General features: G+C 43.1%; 1 long non-coding RNA gene across 1 annotated transcript in view; it reads left to right on the forward strand.

Annotated features, from left to right (window-relative positions):
- Positions 1-21,752, forward strand: part of LOC110261543 — a 30,246-nt gene extending 8,494 nt beyond the window's left edge. The window contains exons 3-4 of the long non-coding RNA XR_002345767.1: positions 18,589-18,726; positions 21,306-21,752. This is a non-coding gene — a long non-coding RNA (uncharacterized LOC110261543). The remainder of the gene's footprint in view (positions 1-18,588; positions 18,727-21,305) is intronic.

Here is a 24,075-nt window from a genome sequence, read left to right on the forward strand (position 1 = left end):
TCCACACAGAACATGGCTTCCTGCACCGAGCATCAGCTCCAAACAATTCATCACCAAGTAGATTAGAATAACACCAACTTTTGCTGCTATAGCAACTGCTGTTGGTTGCGCAATGGCTGACTTTTGAAGCTACTTAAAAATGCGCAAACCGTTTTGCCTAAAGTGGCTTTATATCAACAAGAGTAGTGACTTTACTTTCCCCTGGAAATCCTTCTTTAAGAAATTAAAAATTTCCCCCTTAAGAGCATTTCATAATTTAGTTTTTAAAGGGATCATTTTATTTTTTATTTGTTGTATTCAACTAGAGTTGATTTACAGTGTTGTGCCAATTTCTGCTGCACAGCAAAGTGACTCAGTCATATATAAGTATATATATATATATATACATATTTTTTTTAAATATTATTTTCTATCATGGTCTATACCAGGAGATTGGATTTAGTTCCCTGTGCTATATACTAGGACCTTACTGTCTATCCTTTCTAAATGTAGTAGTTTGCATCTATTAACCCCAGACTCCCAATCCATCCCCCTCCCTTCCCACTCCCCCTTGGCAGCCACAAGTCTGTTCTCCATGTCTGTCAATCTTAGATAAAGTTTTGCAGATAGGTTTGTGCTGTATTTTAGATTCCACATATAAATGATATCATACGGTATCTGTCTTTCTCTTTCTGACTTACTTCATTTAGTATGAGAATCTCTATTTGCATCCGTGTTGCTGCAAATGGCATTATTTCATTCTTTTTTATGCCTGAGTAGTATTCCATTGTATATATGTATCACATCTTAATCTCTTCATTTGTTGATGGACATTTAGGTTGCTTCCATGTCTTGGCTATTGTGAATAGTGCTGCTCTGAACATTGGGGTGCATGTATCTTTTTGAATTATAGTTTTGTCTGGATATATGCCCAGGAGTGGGATTGCTGGGTCATATGGTAGTTCTATATTTAGTTTTGTGAGATACCTCCATACTGCTTTCCATAGTGGTTGTACCAATTTACATTCCCACCAACAGTGTAGGAGGGTTCCCTTTTCTCCACACCTTCTCCAGTATTTGTTATTTGTAGACTTAATAATGATGGCCATTCTGACCAGTGTGAGCTGGTATCTCACTGTAGTTCTGATTTGCATTTCTCTAATAATTAGCGATGCTGAGCATAAAAGAACCCTTTTAAACCAAAGTTTTGCCAATAGTTTCTTCATCCCCCAGCAAAGGCAAATACAAATTAAAAGAGGCTTAGTCCTCCTTGTTGAAAAAGAGGAGGCTCCCCCTTCCCTTTTCTTAGAGCATTTACTTTAGAAACCTTGTAATTGTAACTTGTTCCTCTGTCTCTTTGAAACAGATGCACGTCTTCTTTAGAAGCTAAATAAGCCTCTTTCCAGCTTTGTGGTCCAGGAGTGTCTTTCTCAAGGACATGGGAACCATCTCTTTGAAATGTCATCCTTGAGGAAGATGGTGGCCCATCTCCTTTTTCTCTGGGAGGACAGAAGCCTCCAAATTGCAAAACTGTCTCCTGTCCTAAGGTGATGAGGAGTTTATTTTTCCTTTGTACAAAGCCAGTGAGCTATCATAGTCATTACCCCAACTATCAAGCGAATTTAAGATGAATTATGTGTGACCAGTGATGCTGTCCAAGTCTATTTACTTGAGAGCTAGTTATTCTTTGTCTTATCTTGAGATCATGTATGTAATTGATTGTATCTGCTCAGCCATATAAAAGAATAAGATTCTTGGGAGTTTCTGATGAGGCTCAGGGGTGAACAAACCTGACTAGTATCCATGAGGATGAGGGTTTGATCCTTGGTCCTGTTCAGTGTTGCCATGAGCTGTGGTGTAGGTCGCAGAGGCGGCTTGGATCCTGAGTCGCTGTGGCTGTGGCATAGGCTGGCAGCTGCAGCTCTGATTCAACCCCTAGCCTGTGAATCTCCATGTGTCACAGGTGCAGCCCTAAATAGCAAAATAAATAAATAAATAAATAAATAAATAAATAAAAATAAAAAATAAAAATAAAATAAAAAAAGAATGAGATTCCTTTTTGTCTTTGCCATCTCTAAGCAGATTGCCTGAGATGTGTGTCACATTCTGGTTTAATGCATATTCAGTAATAAAATTGTTTTCTGTCTCCTCTACCTGTGTGAAGAGGGAGATTTGTTTTTAATTATATTGCCCCAATGCACCAGAACCAAACATTTTAAAAACAGCACTCATGGAGGATATCATTATGAGGTTTTGTTAAAAGCTCCTGAGGAAGGTACTGGGGAGTTATAGAAGGAGAAGGAAACTAAGTCCAGCTTTCTCTCCATTTACTCCACCTAAACAGAAGGTGAGGCTTCTGTTTAGAATCAGCACTGGAAGTGCTCCTCCTCCATCAGACTAGGAAATGCTGGAGTTCCGGACCAGAGAATATGGAGGGTCTTTTCCTTTGTCTTTCAAAATAACCAAAGAATCAACTGGTATGTCAGGCTCAACCTAGACCTAAGATGCTAATTCTGCAACACATCGCACAAGTTAGGGAGCATCTAGGCACCTGTCACAGCTCCAGGGGGCACATTCACACTGTTGCCTGTGTGGATGACACCCTTGGAGTATGTGCCGTGCCAGCCTGCATCTCTGCAAATTGTGGCCCTTCAAGAGTTTATTTCAGAAAACCTGTGTTCAGTTTACCTATAACCACCTGCTGTCACCGCCTAGGAAAGAGTGAGCGTTAAGTCCAGGCAGAAAACTCTTTTATCAGCAGCTGACATTTTTCTTCTCTTCTTTCATTTTCTTAACCTCTCCCTATTAGAATACAAAATCTTTAAGAGCAATGACCTCATCTGCCTGTTTATTCCTGAACCCTCAGCCTGCAAAGAGCTTGGCACATAGTAGGCCCTCAGCAAGGGAGGCTAGCACACGGGTCTGTTTATTTCTGTGGTTACCATTTAGCACCATCCTCTCAAAGCTTTGAAAGAGACTTTTGTATTTCTGAGCTTGACTTACTGCCTGGCTTCCTAGATCCTCAGATGTTTTAGGTGGAGTCTTTTTACATTGAGCTCTTGGTCTATTCTGACTTTTCCAAGCACTGAATAGAACTACCTTAAATTCTGGGGAAAAAAATCTAGCCTAATGTAGTCTCGTGTTTCAGTTTTCCTAAGTTTCCCACTTTTCAAGTATCTCCTGGTGGGAACATCTTTTCTCAAGCTTTGGGAAACATGATGACTTGTGACATTATGGAACCAGGAACTCAAGCCAATGAGGCTTTTACCCAACAGTCGAATTGAGAACTGAGCTGCCCCGAGCTGTTGGCATTTAGACAAAAGGCAGAGAAGGGGTGACAAGAAGATTCCTGAAGCAGGGCTATGTGCCTCAGGCTGATGTCAGAGCCTGGCCTAGACCCAAAGTTCAGGCCTGCCCAAAGACTGGGGGGAGTGGGGTTGAGATGTTTTGAACAGAAAGAATTGCATTCCAAATGCATCCTCAAGCAGGAGAAGTTGCCAGAAGCTTGTATTAGGAAGCAAAAGAACTTCAAAAAGCTATAATGCTGTGGGGGAATTTTAAACATTCACATTTCCTAAAGTAGTCTTTCTTCTGAGAAATGACTTGTCTTTCAAAACCATATGGCAGGAGCACACTCAATGTATAATAAAATCCTTGGTTTTGGTAATTATGATGAAGCTGTTGCAGTGTGAAAAGATGCCACCTGATGGATTGTGAACACGCAAGTGCCACGATCAGCAATAGCTGGGAGTTTATTATTTTTAACAATCTCTGAAGGCCTGAGAAGGAATGAAGCAAGTGCCAGCGGCTGCTCTTGGCCAGCTTATAGGCTGGAGCAGAAAGAAGAATGAGGAGGAGGGCGAGGAGGAGGAGGTACAGGATAAAGAGAAGAAAATAATATGGAGAGGGGGCAGAATAGAATCTTTTTGATAAGAGTCATTATACTGTCAACAGAAGCTACTTTAAGTAGAGACTTTGCTTTTTTTTTTTTTTTAGGGCCACACCTGCGTCATACGGAAGTTCCCAGGCTAGGGGTCCAATGCTGCTAGCCTACACCACAGCCACTGCAACACGGGATTGAAGCTGTGTCTGCGACTTACACCACAGTTCATGGCAATCCTGCTTCCTTAACCCACTGAGCAAGGCCAGGAATCAAACCCACATCCTCATGGAAACTAGTTAAGTTCTTAACCCATTGAGCTACAGTGGGAACTCTGAGACTTTGGGTTTGTTTTTTTTTTTAATTTTTTTTTTTTCTGCTAATGATTGAAGATTTTTTTTTTTTTTTTGTCTTTTTGTTGTTGTTGTTGTTGTTGTTGCTATTTCTTGGGCCGCTCCCGCGGCATATGGAGGTTCCCAGGCTAGGGGTTGAATCGGAGCTGTAGCCACTGGCCTACGCCAGAGCCACAGCAACGCGGGATCCGAGCCGCGTCTGCAACCTACACCACAGCTCATGGCAACGCCAGATCGTTAACCCACTGAGCAAGGGCAGGGACCGAACCCGCAACCTCATGGTTCCTAGTCGGATTCGTTAACCACTGCGCCACGACGGGAACTCCTGAAGATTTTTTTTTTTTTTTTTTTTTCCCCCGCTGTACAGATGGGGAGTATACATTTTTCCCCCACCCTTTGTTCTATAGCAATATGAGTATCTAGACATAGTTCTTAATGCTACTCTGCAGGATCTCCTTGTAAATCTATTCTAAGTTGTATCTGATAACCCCAAGCTCCTGATCCCTTTGGTTTTTTTTTTTTTTTTTTTTTTTTTTGAGAGTTACGTTTTATTTGGGGTGAAATTAGGACTTACGCCCGGGAGACAGCATCTCAAGAAGCTCCGAGGAACTGCTCTGAGGAGGCGAGGGGTAAGCTGGGATATTTGAGTTTTTGCAACAGAGGGAAAGCAGTAGGAACCCCCTCTGGTTTTTAATGGAGCAGAGACAATCTGTATGAAGAAGACAGTCATCTGTTAAGAGCGCCACCTCCTGGAATAATGTCCTTTTAGAGCTGCAGGCGCTAACCCCAAGCTCATGGGGAGCATTGGAGGGCTTGGGGGTGGGGTGGGAGCTGTGACAGGAGGCTAGGCTTCAGTGAGTGAACATCTTTACTTGTAGGAAGTGATCTCCCATTTCCTGTTCCTCCAGATTGCATGCACTCATCCAGGAGACTGTTCTTCAGGGGAAAAGAAATACTGCAGAGGGCTCTCTGTAAAGAAATTGAGTGGCACTGAGCCAAGAACATCCCATCTGGTGTGTAGGAGTCACCCTTGTAGATCACCAACTGGTTCTCTGCTTGTTACCCTAAGCTAACAAGGCCAGAAGAAGGCATAGAACTCTCTCTTTCTCTCAGCTTTCTTATTGTTTCATTTTTGTATATGAAGGAAAAACTAGAACCATCAAGCATTTGAAGAGATCTTGATGCATGAAAGACAGAAACCAAATAATTGGAGAAAATGACCCTGCACAAATGGCTTAACTTGGGGGAACACAAGGGAACTTAAAAAAACCAGACCTTGAATTCATCTCCCCAGAGACTCTAGAAGATGTATTCATTAACCAAGAACAGGATGCCATGAAAAAGTAATGGCTAGGGAAAAATAAAGCCCTTAGAGATTAAGAATGCTGTCACCGAAAGAAAGTTCAAAAGAAGAGATGGAAGATAAACATGAAGTTGAATAAAAAGACAAAGAGGAGGAAAAGAGAATCAGTCAAGGAGGGTCAACATCTGATTAAGGAATTCTAGGAAGCTAGAACAGGGAAAACAAAGGGAAGAAAATAATAAAAAATAACAGGATTATTTTCCTGAGCTGATGACACAGATATTTTGTTTAGGAGGGCACACCAAGTGGACAAGACCAAGGAAAGATGGACCACTACTACCTCACCATACTGTTTTGTCATGTCAGGCCACTAAGAAGAGCTTAAAAGTCTCCAGAAATAATACCCATTATCTCAAGAGGACAAGAGTTGGGTTAGCAGGGCTTTCTCACCTGCAGCACTGGATTCCGGACAAATAGGACAATGTCTTCCAAGTTTTGAAGAAAAATTATTATTCAAAAAGGTAGGTTTTTTTTGCCACACCCATGGCATATGGAAATTCCTGGGCCAGGGATTGAAACCGCCTCACAGCAGTGACCCAAGCTGCTGCAGCGACAATGCTGTATCCTTAAATTTCTGAGCCACCAGAGAACTCCTAAAAAGTTTTTTTTTAAAGCATTGATCCATTTAAAAGTAATAAACCCATTATATGTTAACATAAATAACATTTTAATGAAAAATAACATTTTTGGAAGTCTTTTTAATGTCTGGCTTAGTAGAAGACAGCTGGAGTCTCACATCTCTGCAGTCAGCCTGTGTGATTTCCTGTTTTGGTTGGAGGAAAACATTTTAACCTAAAATTCTATACCCAGCCAAACTAAGATTAGAGGGTATGATTAAGAGCTTTTCAGAAAATCAGGGGCCCTGAGATGTTAGCTTCTACATCCACTTTTTTGGGGGGAAGTCTATTTTAGAATGTGCTGCCAAAGAGTTAACCAAAGATAGCAAAGAACTGGGATCCAGGAAAGTGAGAAATCAATCCAGAAAATCAGTGAAGAAAAAGCCAGAGGATTGTTGGGCAGAGTGCTCTGAGAGAGAGAGGTCCTTGGAGACAAGGGGGACCTGATTGCCTAGGTGATATTATTGAGTGTGTGGAAAAAATGGAAAAATTGGTAATAGAACATAGAGCAGAATGTAAACATATAAACTTTAGGAGAAGCAAATACCTGTGAAAGAGTGGGTAGAATCCTCACTCCATAGTGAATGACTGTCCCAGAACCCTAAGCATATAAACACTGCTTATTGAACTTAAGCATTTAGTTGCAGCCTATGGACAAGGCAAAGACAACTTACTTTTTGTTACAGAACAGAATGTGCATGCTATTAGTGTTAAAATGCAAAGGTAAAAGCACCGCTGGAAAAAATAGAAATACAGAGGAAAAGGAAAACAGCAAAAGGGAACCAAGGATTACTGAGCTTCTCTTCTTGAAAAGGGGAAGAACTTGATGGAACAGGAAATACAGTGTTAGTTTATTGCTCATATTGACAAAAGTATCCAAAAGAAGAACTGTAACTTGTGCTATGACTGTGTTAGGACCTTGGAGAATGGCAGAGAGAAGGCAGAGGTTTTAGACAGCTACACTGTCATCTAATAGAGCAAAACCTCAACCATGCTGTGAATTGATAAATTGAGTAGTGGAAGCCTGTTATATCATGATATGGAAGTAAGGGCCAGATCAGCTAAAAATATGGAAATGGCAAGAAGAAAGGCAGGAGATGGCTGCTTTTATTGTCTGTGTGTTTAAACATTAATTTCAGGACAAAAGAAAAATAAATGAATAGATTTGTGTGGTTCAGGCCACCAATATACATGATCAAATCGACTTAGTTCATTCTCGTCCTATGCTGGTGATGTTGAGGTAGGGGGAGGTAGAAATTAGAATCTGGTCTGTTCTCTTTCAACCTACATATCAAATTTGGATAGGGATGCTCCAGAAGAGCCTTTAGGGATCATGGTATGCAAATGAAGACCCACTCTTTTTCAAATAACATCGTTCTTTCATATTGAATCCTATCTCTGTAGGAGGATTGACAAATGTTCTTTATTATCCACCACAACTTAATCTACTTTCCGCGGAGGTGCTGCTAGTCAGGAGTGGAATGGGATAGAAGACGATGTTCCCTCTTAGAGCAGCTTCCATGGTGATCGTGACTCCCAAGGAGGGACTCTAAGAAAAGTCTTGATCTGTCACCTGCCACCGTCTTGGTGAATGCATTGAAAGATTTGTCCAGATGCTAAAGAAAAGGCAGCCCTGGAATCAACACTGAGATGTAACTGCAGCTCCTGATATTCAGAAGGGGGAAAAAGGCAAAAAGGCACAGCCTTTAAGGGACCCCATCTAACCAAAACAGGGCAATCTGAAATCAGGTGACCAGTCTCATTAAGAATAACCAACCTGGTATACTAGGCAGAAACAGGAGGCCTGAATGCCAAGAAAGTCTCAAATTCTCTGCCTGAAAGAGATGTCTCATTACTGTCTTCTAAACCAAGCTTGTTCATCATGGCATTCATTCAACAGTGGTTTATTTAGAGCCAACTTAATAAGATTTGGGGGAAGAAGGAAGAGAGAGATTTCTCAGTCTCAGTTGCATTTATCCATGGGATAGTCTGTAGTCTTCTAAAAGTATGGAATTTTGGCAGTTATATGATTAGATTTCCAGATGTGGATTTCTTGGCTAAAAATGTAGTTTGAGGATCATAGTGGTCATTGACCACATTCCATGGGTGCTTACAGCCTTTTGAGCCATGTAGCTACATTCAGAGAATGTCCAGCCTTATAAGTCCCACCTTCTTTCCTAAAGAAGAACCTTGAAAACTTACTTCCCTGGCTTGCTTGGTGTTCAACACAGACACATGACCTTATATCTACTCATCAGACTCGCTGGCTTGAGGCTTTCATTTGAAAAGGAGAAAGGCGAAGGAGAGGCTCTTGGGTAAGAATCCGTTTTGCAGGCATCTGACTTTCAGAGGTGGGGTGACTGTGAGGTGGAGTGTCCACAGTGGGGCAGTGGAGGTGGCAGCAGTGGGGGTGTGTTCATCCACAGGACAGTTTTGTGGTGTGGTTTTTGTCATTGATCTAGGAATCTTAGACTCCAGGCTAAGATTTCCCAGCAATTCAGAGAGCAAAGCCCTCGCCTTTAATGAAGTCCTTTGCTGTTTAATCAGCTACGCAGGTCTCTGTTGCTTGCATCTAGGAACCCTGATCAATACAGTCGTCTGTGCTGATCAAAAGAATCAGATAGTGGCCAGACTGCCCGGTCAGAGGAGAGTATATCCATCCAACAGAAGCATGGTTAATGTATGTACTTAGGAACTTATTTGTTTTGTACAAACACTCAGATATGACGAAGGGGGCTGGGAAACTGGTCTCCTACAGACAGGAATGCAGTTAGAAGTCCAGTGTTAGAGACTGTGCCCCAAAGTTTAGTACGTTGACATTTTATGGTTTTCAAACAGAGTGCTAGCTAACTTTGAATTATTATGGCAGAAATGGCTGACAATATACTTAAGACTGTGCCTCTCAGTCATCTTCTATGGTACAAAAAGAAGATCTTTATTCTTCATTGAACTCCTGGACAGTGGGTGGGTTTTTCTGCTTCCATGTGATTCTGAGGGGAACTAAGGTTTGGTTATCTTAGAAAAATGTTTTCATTGTGTTATTTTCAAGTATGCTTAAATCAGGTTGTTCTGTAAACATTTCAGAAGAAATTCAGATTCAACATAAGAATCCACCAAAAGTCTGTTTACCAAAAGTCAGTTCAGTCCAAATTTTCTGGAAGGATTTTTTTTTTTAAGTGAGAGAAATGACACTAGAGGGGTTCAGATTCAAAGACCTTAACTTGGCAGGATTTCTCTTGTGGAAAGTCCAGCTCAAAGGAGACATCAGAAAACAATTTTTTTTTTCTGGCGGAAGATTACAATTTTAAAGATGTTTGTGTGATGTAATAGCCCCAAACTGGCAAAGTGGGTCCGTGATTGCTCAAACCCAAAGAAAACTCCCAGGACCCCATAGTTATCAACAGGAAATAGGCTTTTAGAGTAGTATAGAAGGAAAGTCCTTTCCCATCCCCTGGTGTCATGGAGAATAATGGACAAGGGAAATTTTCTCAATAGGCAAAATTTGGGGCATCTGTAGTGACACCAAGAAATTTGCCCCATGGCTAGACAATGGAACACCTGTAATCCTTGTGTAGAGGATGTGGCTTTACACTATTGATTAGAGACTCTGCTTCTTGTTTTCCTCTTTTCCCTGTTCTCAACAGGTAGGAGTGTGTGTGTGTGTGTGTGTGTGTGCGTGCGCACATGCATGCGCATGCTATTCTTCCTCCACCATTGTATACTGAGTGTATTTAGGGGTGGTTAAATGTATCATTTAATCATAGGTGTGTGACCGTCAGGAGTCACATCCAGATCTGACTGAGAGAAATGCACATGTGTTTGTATATATTTGATGTATGTAGGAGGGTTGAATAGTGTTAGGCGAATATTTAAAATTTATATTCATGGGAAGAAATGTGTGCATATGTGTACATGTGTGTGAGCACACATATTAGGCATGTAAGGGGTGAGTTGTAGGAGACTCTGCTTGAGTTTCTGACTACACAGCATAGTTTTCCACATCCTTTCTCTGATAAAAATAACCCGCTTTTTCTTTGGAAAACTGTCTCTGCCTCAAACTATTATTTTGGTGTGATTAATTATGGTAACTAATACGATTTTGGCTGCAGAACGGGGTGGGGGGGCACATGACCTAGGTCTGTACAATCGAGAGCAGCCATTGCTCTGGGCCATAGCGATTGTTTTAAAGATGAGCACTTGACCCAAATTGGGCTACCATAGTCCTAGCTGAGGTTTTTCAGCTAGTGGAGAAAAGACTCTTTTCTTTTTTTGCTTTTTAGGGCAGCACATGCAGCATATGGAAGTTCCCAGGCTAGGGGTCGAATTGGAGCTATAGCTGCTGACCTACACTACAGCCACAGCAATGCAGGATCTGAGCCACGACTGCAGCCTACACCACAGCTTATGGCAAAGCTGGATCCTTAACCCACTGAGCGAGGCCAGGGACCGAACCTGCATCCTTGGATACTAGTCAGGTTCATTACTGCTGAGCCACGACAGGAACTCCGACTGTCTTTTCTGCAAGGCTTGGATAACTTGAGCCTGCAGCTGCCAGTGGCCAAATAGCCTGCCACATGGAGAGAACATGAGTCATTTGTATAACAGCTACTATTTCTTGAGTACTTACTGTGTACCAGGTGCTGTTCTAAGTGCTGTAAATGCTTTCTCATTTACTCTATGCAACAACTCTGTGAGTTAGGTTTTATTATGTCCTCATTTTAGAAATGAGGAAATTGAGCCATAGAGAGATAACGTCGTGGATCCCTTATATTCATGGTAGGACAAGGGTTCACATTTAGGAAGTCTGACTTTGTAGCTTGAGGCTGTAACTGTTACACTACATCGGTTGCTACCTGGTTAATAAGATGAGCAGACAAAAGCCAAACAGAGGGAAAGAGAGCTGGAAGAAGGAGAGGGCAAAAGAACCCTGATAATATGATCTGAGAAAGCCAGGACAAGGAGGATCAAAAATGGGGAGAAACAAAGCAGTAAATCCAGCTCTGTTGAAGCCACCTGTACTCCAGGGCATCACAGGTACCAAGCTCATGTTTTCTCTTTAGGGCTTTAAATGAGTTTGAGTTGGGTTTTTATTACTTGTAACTGGAGGCATTTGAACCTGTATAACTATTATGTACACTATTCTCTAGCGTCGGTGTCCAATGGAAAGAAATGTTCTACATCTGGGATGTCCGATACAGTAGCCACTGGCCATGTGTGGCTATTCAATCTCTTTTTCCTTTTCTTTTTCTTTTTCTTTTTTTTTTTTTTCTTTTTAGTGCTGCACCCACGGCATATGGAGGTTCCCAGGCTAGGGGTCTAATCAGAGCTACCGCTACCGGCCTACGCCACAGCCACAGCAACGCAGGATCCGAGCCGTGTCTGAGACCTACAGACCTACACCACAGCTCACAACAACACCAGATTCTTCTTCTTCTTCTTCTTGTTCTTTTTTTTTTTGTCTTTTTGCCACTTCTTGGGCCACTCCTGCGGCATATGGAGGTTCCCAGGCATATGGAGGTTCCCAGGCTAGGGGTCGAATTGGAGCTGTAGCCACCGGCCTACACCAGAGCCACAGCAATGAGGGATCCAAGCCGCGTCTGTGACCTAAACCACAGCTCACGGCAACGCTGGATCCTTAACCCACTGAGCAAGGGCAGGGATCGAACCCACAACCTCATGGTTCCTAGTCGGATTCGTTAACCACTGCGCCACGACAGGAACTCCGACAACACCAGATTCTTAACCCACTAAGCGAGGCCAGGGATTGAACCTGCAACCTCATGGTTCCTAGTCGAATGTGTTTCTGATGCACCACAGTAGGAACACCGCTATTGAATCATTAAAATGTCCCTAATGCTCTGGGGGACTGAATTTTCAGTTTTATTTCATTTTAATGAATTCAGATTTAAATAGCCGATACATGCTATAGTGGACAACAGCTTAAGCTGTTTTCAGAGTCCTACATTACTAAGCATGAAGGGGTGAAAATTAGCTAATTATTACAACCCAAGAAGTTGGAAAAATAATAAAAAATGCAAGGAAAAGAAATGAAAGATTTATAAAAGTGAAAAAAATAACTGGATCAAAAAATAGGACACTAGAACATAAATCCAAGAGCTAGGTAAGTTGATAAAAACATACACAGGATGAAATAGATTAAGTTACTAAAAGGGAGAAAGACAAAAAGGGAGAAAGCACAAATACACAAAATTAGAAATGAGAATGGAAAAATAATCATAGGTACAGAGGAAATTGGGTAAGTTTTTTAAAAATGCTTTTCTTGTCTTTATGTAAATAAATATGAAAAAAGCCGGATTACCTTTTAGGAAAGTGTACATTTCCAAAATTGATTGTATTATAGATAGAACTGAAGTCAACCAATGGATTGGCGAGGAATGAAGCGTGAAACTTGCCAGAGAGCTATTTGGTCCCCAGTCTGCCCAGCTGAGACAGTTAAACAGCCTCATAACATTCCAGGCAAAGACATTTAATCGTCCCCCATTGCTGGGCATTTACGACTTCACAGGTCTTTTTCTCTTTTTAAAAATGTTTTCTTTGTTGTATATACACAGAAGGTTTTATTTTTATTTTTTATTTATTTTATTTTGTTATTTTATTATTATTAAAGTATAGTAGATTTACAATGTTTTAGTAGAATTACAAGTTCTGTTGTACAACAAAGTGACCCAATCACACACAGTTCCCTGTGCTGTGCAGTAGGATCCCATTGCCCATCCATTCCAAATGTAACAGTTTGTATCCTTCAAACCCCCGAAATGCCCATCCATCCTACTCCCTCCCCTCCCTGCACCCCCCGGCCCTGGGAATCCCAAGCCTGCTCTTCTTGGCCATGATCTGTTTCTGCTTTTTGTTTGTTTGTTGTTTTTAGATAGGATCATCTGTTCCATATTTTAATTAATTGATTGATTGATTAATTAATTAATTTTGCTTTTTAAGGCTGCATCCATGGCATATGGAAGTTCCCAGGCTAGGGGTGGAATTGGAGCTACAGCTGCTGGCCTGCCCTACAGCCACAGCCACGCTGGATCCGAGCCACATCTGTGACCTACACCACAGCTCACGGCAATGCGAGATCCCCCACCCACTCCCTGAGCAAAGCCAGGAATTGAACCTGCATCCTCATGGCTACTAGTTGGATTCATTTCCATTATGCCACAACGGGAACTCCTGTTCCAAATTTTAGATACAAGGTCTTTTAAACAAGGTTTGAGGACCACAAAAGAAGCATTACAGATTTTGCTTTAAACCAGCATGGTATAGATTTCAAATCCGAAGAAGCATAAAAAAAGAGTAATAGAGATGAACTTCACTTATGAAGAGCCATATGAAATCCTAATAGCATAATAGTAAATGGAAACAATGAAAAGAAAGACATTTCCTTTAATAGCACATTAAAAGAAAGACAGAAGCATGAACAAGTGGTTTACTCTAGGAGTTAAAAATGTTTCAATACTAGGTAATGTTTTTCTTGTACTTCATTTATTATCATTCTTGATATTTAAAAGAGGTTTAATGAAATAGGAATTGAGGAAACTCTTAACAATACAGATATTTCCTTGATACAACAAAACTACATCTCAAGCCAAAAGTCAGCATTGTTCTTGAGGATGGAAACCCATTAACATGATTAAACGTCAGGAGTAAGATAAGGATCTCTGCTTTCACCAGTGTTTTCTAATAGTTTTTCTAGAGTCCTAGTCAATAAGAAAAGAAGTGAGTATAAAAATTGCATAGGAAGAGACAAAATTATTATTTCCAAGTGCTACGATCATGTACTGGGAAAGCCCAAGGAATCAACTGAAAAAAGCCATTAGAAACAGTAAGAGAATTCAGTGAGCCTGCTGGTTCCCAAATCAATATACAAAAATCGATAACTTCCCTAAATAAAATAACACTTTACTAGTTAATATAATGGCATAGAAATGTGAAAAGGCGGACAATCTCATTCAAATTTAGTGAAAATGTGATGAGATCGGGTGTGTTCATGGTGGTATGGCTGTAGACTTTTTTTTTTTTTTTCCCACTGTACAGCAAGGGGGTCAGGTTATCCTTACATGTATACATTACAATTACAGTTTTTCCCCCACCCTTTCTTCTGTTGCAACATGAGTATCTAGACATAGTTCTCAATGCTATTCAGCAGGATCTCCTTGTAAATCTATTCTAAGTTGTGTCTGATAAGCCCAAGCTCCCGATCCCTCCCACTCCCTCCCCCTCCCATCAGGCAACCACAAGTCTCTTCTCCAAGTCCATGATTTTCTTTTCTGAGGAGATGTTCATTTGTGCTGGATATTAGATTCCAGTTATAAGTGATATCATATGGTATTTGTCTTTGTCTTTCTGGCTCATTTCACTCAGGATGAGATTCTCTAGTTCCATCCATGTTGCTGCAAATGGCATTATGTCATTCTTTTTTATGGCTGAGTAGTATTCCATTGTGTATATATACCACCTCTTCCGAATCCAATCATCTGTCGATGGACATTTAGGTTGTTTCCATGTCCTGGCTATTGTGAATAGTGCTGCAATGAACATGCGGGTGCATGTGTCTCTTTTTTTTTTTTTTTTTTTTTTTTTTTGTCTTTTTGCTATGTCTTGGGCCGCTCCCGCGGCATATGGAGGTTCCCAGGCCAGGGGTCGAATCGGAGCTGTAGCCACCGGCCCACACCAGAGCCACAGCAACGCAGGATCCGAGCCGAGTCTGCAACCTACACCACAGCTCACGGCAACGCCGGATGGTTAACCCACTGAGCAAGGGCAGGGACCGAACCCGCAACCTCATGGTTCCTAGTTGGATTCATTAACCACTGCGCCATGACGGGAACTCCGCATGTGTCTCTTTTAAGTAGAGTTTTGTCCAGATAGATGCCCAAGAGTGGGATTGCAGGGTCATATGGAAGTTCTATGTATAGATTTCTAAGACTTTTTTTTTTCATTTAGATTGATAAGGTTAAAAAGTGGATAATATTTCAAAGTGTAGAGAATTAGACATTGTTATAAAATATTGGTGAGAGTGCAAAATTTGTGTGGGCAATTAAATATTGTCTAACATCATAAAAAATACACCCCCTTTGACATCACTATTCCACATCCAGGAATTTATCCAACAGATAAATTTCATGTACACATATGCACAAAAGTGCATATGTAAAAAGTGTTTATTGGAGTTCCCTTTGTGGCTCAGAGGTTAACGAACCCGACTAGTATCCATCAGGACATGGGTTTGATTCCTGGCCTCGCTCAGTGGGTTAAGGAGCCAGTGTTGCTGTGAGCTGTGATATAGGTCGCAGCCATGGCTCAGATCCAGCATTGCTGTGGCTGTGGTGCAGGCTAGCAGCTGCAGCTCTGATTTGACCCCTAGCCTGGGAACTTCTATATGCTGCAGGTGCAGCCATAAAAAGTGTTTTATTGTAGCATAGTTTGAGATGGCATAAGGCTTGTAAAGTCAGAAATAGACAGCATAGGGGCAGAGACTAAATATATTTTGAATAGAATACTCCATGGCTGTTTAAAAGAATAAAGTAGATACACATGTGCAGACAAGGAACAATCTCAGTATATACTTTAAAAGAAAAAACCCACAAGGGATTGAGCAGTTCCCAGAGTATGCTCCCATTTGTGCCAAGAAGATATATATATTTGTATGTGTGTGTGTATACACAAGATATATCTTTATCTTTATACACACACGCACACACACACATATATACACTGTATTTTCTGGAAGGATAAAATAAATAAGTAAAACCCTATTAATAGGTGACCGGAAGCTCAGACATGAAGGAAGCTTTGCTCTTTCATAATGTTTTAACATTTTACTATGGGTATGGAATACTTTTTTATTAAGATGGCCAGTATAAACATGTGAATGAATCCAGTATTCACCTACTCGTCCATCTATTCATTCAGATAACAGGCATTGAGCCTCTTGCTCCTTCCCCTCCCCACCTCTGTACCAGGTACCATGCTAGACCCAGAGGAGACAGCAGGGGACAGGACATGCATGTTCCAGTTTCTTCCTTTACAAGGATTTAAGGGTCTAGGCCGGGGCGGATACTACTCAAAGTGTGGTCCGTGGACAGGCAGTTTCGGCATCATCTGGGAGCTTGATAGAAATGCAACATCTTGGACCTCATCCCAGACCTGCCTTTGAATCAGACTCGGCATTTTAACAAAGTCCCCGGGGGGGTTTTAACACGGTTGGAAAGCGCAGATCTAGGGATCATCCCCAAATACTGTATTCTCATTCGGTCAGATACTTTCTGGACAGAGAGAGAGAGGAGGGCATAGTTTCAGAGGGCTGGAAACATGCTGAGTGTCCTCTTAGGAGTGTGAGGGGAAGGAGGTTAAATACCCACAATCCAAATTGTACTATAACTTTACATTAATTTCTGTCCTACCTTTTCTCTCAGGAGTTAACAGCAAAATCGCTTTGCTGTGCTGTCGCTATGGCAACAGGGTCTAATAGCGCTTTTGCTTTTTCCCATTGCAGTAGCCTCCCGACTGGTCTCTCTGCCTCCAACCAAGCCTGTTTTCTGTTAATCAAAGTTGAAATCAAGCACGTGGCAACAGGGACAATCACAGGCCCTACGTGATACAGCAGGTGCACTAACTGCCTAACTTTGCGTTAATTTAGGACTGTTCAGGATTCTGCTCGGCTGATTCCTGAATTCAGAGCACAGTCACTCCTTCAAGAAAAATAGCTTCTTTGCCAATCATACATTTTCCACTTTTAAATTTCTATAGTATTTTTGCTGGATATGGTAAAAAATGAGAAAATGCCTATGTGTAAAGAAGTACACAATCTTTCCCAGTTCCTACATGCATCTCACTTTTCATGATTGTGCATTATCTCACTGTTGGGTAAAAGGAGATGGTGCCTGTGAAGTACTTTGTGCTCAGCCCAGCACATAGTGAGTCTACAAATCATGGGCCTTTTCATCCTTTCTTCTCCCAGGTGATAAGGCCAGTCCTGGGCATGCACCTTCCCTCGCAGTTCTAATTCCTTCTGCTCATCTCTAGCATTATAGCCTTTCTGAAATGTTTTCATAGGTATTTCTGGCAGAGACACAAACCGGCAGTTGCCCTTGTCCTAAGGACAGCGCCTGGAAAGGCAAGCATCTGGCACCCATAAAGGGAGCACCGGCCCTTTCAACCAGACCTCAATTCCTAGCAAGCCTCCTCTGTAGCTGCCTCTTTTTTTGCTTGCTGGTCTTGAAACAATGATCTAGAGAATGGAGGCAAGGCTGCCATGTACACCAGGTCCCTGACCTGTAGCAAGGCCTGCCCATTCCATGGATGTGGTAACTGTGGTCCAAAGAAGTTACATGAGGTCATGCACTAAACTGATGGCAGAGGGGCCTTAGATAGCTCTTGTGGTTCTTCCATCACAGTTGAAAAAATGTCAATTTTTATCTAATCAGAACACACTGCGGTAAAGTGTACACGTCCCCTGTGCACAGCTCACTGAAGCTTCTCCCATGTGACCATCACCTCCATCAAAACATGGACCATAGTACCCCAGGAGGCTCCCTCACGCCGCCTCCCAGTCAACACCCCCACCAAAGATAACCACCATCGCTCCGGTTTCATTTTACCGACAACTTGTGATTCTGAGGATCAGAGGAGCCGGTATTGCCACCACCATCTTACACACCAGCAGTTTGTGACCCCTGTTAAATAAGAGAGGGCGTTCCCATCATGGCTCAGTGGTTAACAAACCCAACTAGCATCCATGAGAACGCGGGTTCAATCCCTGGCCTCACTCAGTGAGTTAAGGATCCAGCGTTGCCATGAGCTGCAGTGTAGGTTGCAGATACGGCTTGGATCCTGTGTTGCTGTGGCTGTGGCGTCAGCCAGTGGCTACTGCTTCGATTTGATCCCTAGCCTGGGAACCTCCATATGCTGTGGGTGTGGCCCTAAACACACACACACACACACACACACACACACACACAAAATTGACGACAGCATCTACTATGTATTGACTGAGTCCTCTGTGCCAGGCCCTGGGCCTATGAATATCTCCTTTTATGCTCACAGCTCTAGGAGGCAAACAGTTACCACCTGTCATCTGTTAACATCTATCTGTCTGTCTGTCTGTCTATCTATCTATTTATCTACCTATCAAATTATAGGGGTTTGACCTTTGCTGTATGGAGGCTGATTAGTCAGTCTCTGTAAGGCTGTTTATTTGTATCTGATGCTGGACCAGCTGGATCCCATAGGCACAAAATGGAACAAGGTAGTTCCCAAGCTGTGAGATTTTTATTTTTTAAAATTGGAAAAGTCCCAGGCAAGCCAGGAGGAGGGGGGTGACGCTAGCTAGAAACAACAGGACGGGCTGAAAGCTATGTCTGTTCTTGCTGCCTTCAGCCTTGATGGGATGGCTGTCCTAGAGAGGATGCCCGCCAGCTCTTCTGCTGCTGGACACGTAGACCTGGCCTAGAAGTTGAAGAAGCTGAAGGGGGCACCAGGGGAAGATGGAAGAGTTTCAGGCCTCGCGCCAAAGAGGTAAGCCGGCAGATGAGCAAACAACAACCTCTACATGCTACATACCACGGCTGCCAGCTTCACGTTTGCCTCCAGAGCTCTCACTGGCGTGTCTCCTGTGGCCCATCCTAACCAGAAACACACAGGGAGGAGAATTCTGGGAAATGTAGTTCAGCCCAGCCGTGGCGGTGACACATTACAAAGCCACCCCTCTTTTACAGCTGGGGAAAGTGAGCCTCAGAGAAGCTAGTTAACATGCCAGGCCCACATGGGCACTCTGACAGTTGGCTCTCCAGCCTCATCTAAACCCAGGTTCTAGCTTGCAGGCTATGGGAGGTCAGTGGTAGTGACAGCTGAGTAGAGTTCCAGCTTCAGATCCAGTGGCTGGGGTTCAGGGGAGGCCCTAGTGCACAGAGGTGTGCGGTGTAGTGTGGAGCCCTTAAGAGTGAGGGTCTGGTATTGTGCTGACCCACCTGTATAATGTCCAGCAGGTGAATGAACCTCTGCAAGCCTCAGGTTTCCAACCTGCAAAATGAGTTCATCAAAGTATCTCCCTGACAGGGTTTTTGTGTGTGTGTGAGAATTAAGGGAGATGATCCGAGGACTTGGGGTTACAGTCTGTGGTTCAAGAGCTGTGCACACATGCAATGCTCTCCCTTGGAGGAGAAGCTTTTAGGGCTTGATGTTGGGGGAGGAGTCCTCATTGCTTAGCCCCTGGACCTCCCCTCAGTCCAAGAGGACTGAGATGGGGTGGGGTGAAGGCCCCACCCTACTTAGGGCCAATGGGGACCAGGCTTAGCTCAGGGCCTGGGGTAGGGGCACTAGGGAAGCTGAAGGGTCAGGGCAGTGATGGGGCTAACGGGGGAGGGCACCTGTCAGCCCTTGAAAACATGAAGGATTTTGCCTGCCCCCATCTCCTTCCACCAGCAGAACAGCAGCCTTTTAGAGGAGGATCTAGAAGGCACTGTCTCTGGCCAACCCCCTCCACCACCACCACTGTGCGTGCCCCCAGCAGCCCTGGGTGGGTCAGCAGTGGAATCCTGGGCACTAGAACAGCCCAGGTGGAGGGGATAAATGCAGCTGCATCCTCATAGTTCCCGTACCATACGGGTGGTGGGGGCCGGTTCACCCGTTTCTGAGTTTGGTGCTAAATTTAGAATCCAGCTTCTTAGCTCAGTCTTTGTTTAGTCAGAGGCAAAATTCAGGGCTGATGAAACTCACCTGTCTGTCACTGCCTGACTGGTAAGTGCCACCACCCATGGGGGAGGCACAGGACGCCAATGGTGTTTGGGTCTAGGCCACTCATCCCTGACCACTCCCTGGCCACTTCCTCTCTGTCCCCAGGCCTGGGCTGTTCAACTACCACACCAGGTCCCTGATTTTGGCCAGGGGGCCATGGAGTCTTGCACAGTACTGCTGCCTGGCACCTACTGACTGACAGTGCGTTCCAGGGCGGGGGCAACTTCCAGCTTTTCATCCAGGAGCTTCTGCTGTCTTCCACTGGGAGGACTGGATCCACCGTAGGGGCTGATGGGCCCCTGGGCCCTCGTCTACTGGCTTCACGGATCAGTTTTTTCCTGAGGCCAGCTCAGAGCACTGACTCAGTGGAACTCAGGCTGGGAATTGATTGAACGCCTAGATTATGTGCTAGGCTCTGTGCGAGGTCTGTGAATGCAGGAGCTGCCAACTCAGAGCAGTGTTTAAAATCTAGGATTAAGAAATCCATTTAGTGGATTCTGACTAGTATTTAAGAAAATGAAATAAAACAGAAAAGATCAGAGACCACTGAAAGTAGAAAGGGGATATACATTGTTTCCCCAAACCTTCATATTTGTAGGTGAGTACTAGATTGTACTATAAATGTGTTTCTTACAAAGGACCAATGTCTAGAAGCGATTAGGAAAAACTGGGCTATATGGGGAGGAATTCCTATATAATGTACTTAAGTCGTGGGAAGAGAAGAGTCCTCGATTTGAGTCCAGATCTATCCCCAGCTGTGGAAGCCTGGTCCAGAAAGGGTCTCTAAGTCTTTATTTCTTGTTTGAAAAGTGAATAGTATGTTTTCTAGCAGGAATTTTAATGAAAGCTAGAGCTGATGCATGCTTAGGGCTTAGCCCAGTGCCTGGCACCATATCAGGTACCCAGAAAATGGTGAAAACTACGTTGTTACAAGTGCTGGGAGAGATCTGGAGGGGAGGGTGGGACTAACTCCTTGGGGGCTGATAGAGGCTTCACAGAAGAGCTGACAACTGAACTGAACTGAGAAGGTGAGCCAGAGGATGTGGAGGACAGTGGAGGAGGACAGCTTGGGAGGGGAGCCATCATCTCTCAAGACAGGGACACCAAAGAATCTTCTCTGGGAGCAGCAAGTATTGTTGGACTGGCTGGAGTGTAGACTCTGAGCTGGATGAGTCTGTATTGGTGATGTGAGGTCTTTTGAGGGTAGCGGTCCTGGAATCATGTCCTGAGGAGGTTGAGCACCTTCCTGGGGGCACAGGGACCCATCCTGGGGAGCGATGTGAGCAGATTTGCTTTGAGGTTTAGCTCCTCGTTCTGTGATGCTTTTCTCCATGATTAGTTTTTAAAAATCTCTCTTCTAGAATCTTGGCCTCAAGACCAGAGCCAGCAAAAAGCTGGGGCACCCAGTCATACAGCTGTGAAGAAGTGAATTCTGCCAACAACCAGAATGAACTTGGAATTGGATTCTTCCCCAGTCAGGCCTCCAGGTGAGAATGCAGTCCACTTAACACCTTGATTGCAGCCTCGTGAGACCATGAGCAGAAGACCCGCCTAAGCCCTGCCTGGACTCCTGATCCATGGGGCTATAAGGTAATAAATGTGTGCTGTTTTAAGCTGCTAAATTGGTGATCATTTGTGATGCAGTGTAGAAAACCAGCAGAATACCCATTCTCAACCCTCTAAACTGGTATGTGCTAATTAAACTATTCATCCTTTCAGTGTCCTTTTTGATTCCAATTTTATTTTATACCCATTATATTAATAGATAATACACGGATATGGTAAATTTTAAAACCGTAAGAGCTTAAAGTAAAAAGTCTTCCCTTGCTTTCCTGTCCCCAGTTACTCTGTTTCCTTTCCCAGAGACAACCTATGTTACCAGTTTCTTGTTTATCCTTCAAGGGAAGTTCTGCATAACTATGTGCAAATACCACTGCATATGGATTTTTATTTTGGATTAATGGTACTTTACTACATATGCGGTTTTTGCACCTTGTTTTTCAATTAATGGGTCTTGGAGATTATTCCGGATCTCTGCAATCAAAGTTCTTCCTTTTTTAGGTGGATGTGTCACTCATAACCAGCCTCCAAGGGATGGACCTCTAGGATGGGTTCCATCTTTTGTTCTTACAAACAATATTATAACACGACTTTGTACATTTGTAATGTGGACAAATTAAGTATTTCTTCAGGAGAAATTTCTAGAAGTGAAATGTTAGGGTGAAAGGGTATATTTCTTTATACTGGAGATAAGCAGTGCCTCTTTTCCAGAGCCTTCACACCATTTCGTTCTTCTTTCAACAATCTAGGGGAGTCCCTGTTTCTCTTACCTTCCCCAAGACAGTATTAGTCCTTTTGCTTCTTGACAAACCATCTGTCTGATAAAAAGAGAAAAATTTTATCATGTGCCTTTAATTTGAGGTTAAGTATATTTTCACAGGCTCAAGAAACATTTGTGTTTCAGAGTTCCCATTGGGGCTCAGTGATAAAATCCTGACTAGTATCCATGCGGATGCAAGTTCAATCCCCGGCCTCACTCAGTGGGTTAAGGACCCAGTGTTGCTGTGAGCTGCAGTGTAGGTCAAAGACGCGGCTTGGATCCCATGTTGCTGTGGCTATGGCTGTGACCAGCAGCTGCAGCTCTGATTCGACCCCTAGTCTGAGAATTTCCATATGCTGCAGATGCAGCCCTAAAAAGACAAAAAAAAAAAAAAAAAGACAGAAATATTTGTGTTTCTTTTCTGAAATCTGTTTATATTCTTTGTCCACTTTTTTATTTGTTTGCTGGTCTCTTTTATTCCAGATTGATATGTAGCGCTCTTTATCCATTAGGATAATTAGCCCTTTGTGATATGGAAATACTCTATTTTTCCTAGATTGCATTTAGATTTTGTTTATGGTGATTTTTGCAACGTTTACATCTACAGAGTTCAATTTATTAGACTTTCTTTCCCTGCTCTCACCTCCCTACCTCCCTTCCTCCTTCCCTCTGCCTCTCCCTCCTTCCTTCTCAGCTTCTGGGTTTGTTATACTTAGAAAGTCCTTCCCCACTCTGAGATTAGAACAAAATTTCCCCATTATTATGCTTTAGAAATGTCAAGTCAATATGGCACCAGGAAGTCATTTTCTTTGAAACTGACCAATAAAAGGACCTCAGGTATCAATGACAGAGAAAAGAGAAATTTCAACTTTTGAAGCCAGAATATGGAGGCAGGTGCCATCTGGGCGAAGACTGAATACAGCAATCCAGATATCTTCCAAATCAGCCTGACTCCCCCAGTACAGGTGCCCATATTTTGTCCCAGTTCCTAATTCTGTCACTCTGGGGACCTGAGGCCCATGATGCCAACAAGTGTATCTATAAAATAGAAATCCATAACCTGTCCCACTTTGTCTGCCTTGCTGGGTGGCTGTGAGGAACATGTGAGACCAGTGAGCATGAAAAGTCCTTGAAAACTGTCAAGTCCTATATGTATGCACATTGCCTTTCTCAGTTACAAAGGGATAAATATGTCCATCCAGATCAACACCAATGGCTCCACCATCCTCAAAGCATCCAAGTCGTCTCTCACTCCCTTTCCCCACATCCTCCGCATCCCAGGAGTTGCCGAGACTCATTGATTCTAATGCTAAAATTTCTCTTGCATGCGTCTTTTCTGCTTTGGCCATCATTTCATCATTCCGCACTCATCATTTCTTGGTTCAGCCATTGCAATAATGTCCTGCTTGTCACTGGTCCTTTTCTCCCCCACCCCATCTTCTGTTCCCAGACCTGGACCCTGGCCTGTCCTTGGAGAGGGACTGGCCACACCTGGTTGGAGCCAAGTAAATAGGAATACAGAGGCAGACCAGACGATTGCAGCCCCACAGCCACCCCCTTTACCCCCTGCTTACAGACCCCAGTTTAGTGCAGTAGTAGGTGAACAGGGCCTTGCTATTCCCTGTAGGCACGACTTTTCTATTTTAAGACAATCACAGTGATGGTGATTCCATACCCCTTGTCAGTGATTGGCATGGGACACAGTTCTGGCCAATGAGATGTGAGGGGAAGACTGCCAGGGGAATTCTGGGTAAGATTTGTTTGTTTGTTTGTTTGTTTTGCTCTGAAAAGGCCAGAGATAAGAAGTCCTG

This window comes from Sus scrofa, chromosome 7 (assembly GCF_000003025.6).
Source record: "Sus scrofa isolate TJ Tabasco breed Duroc chromosome 7, Sscrofa11.1, whole genome shotgun sequence".
Classification (NCBI taxonomy): Eukaryota; Metazoa; Chordata; class Mammalia; order Artiodactyla; family Suidae; genus Sus; species Sus scrofa.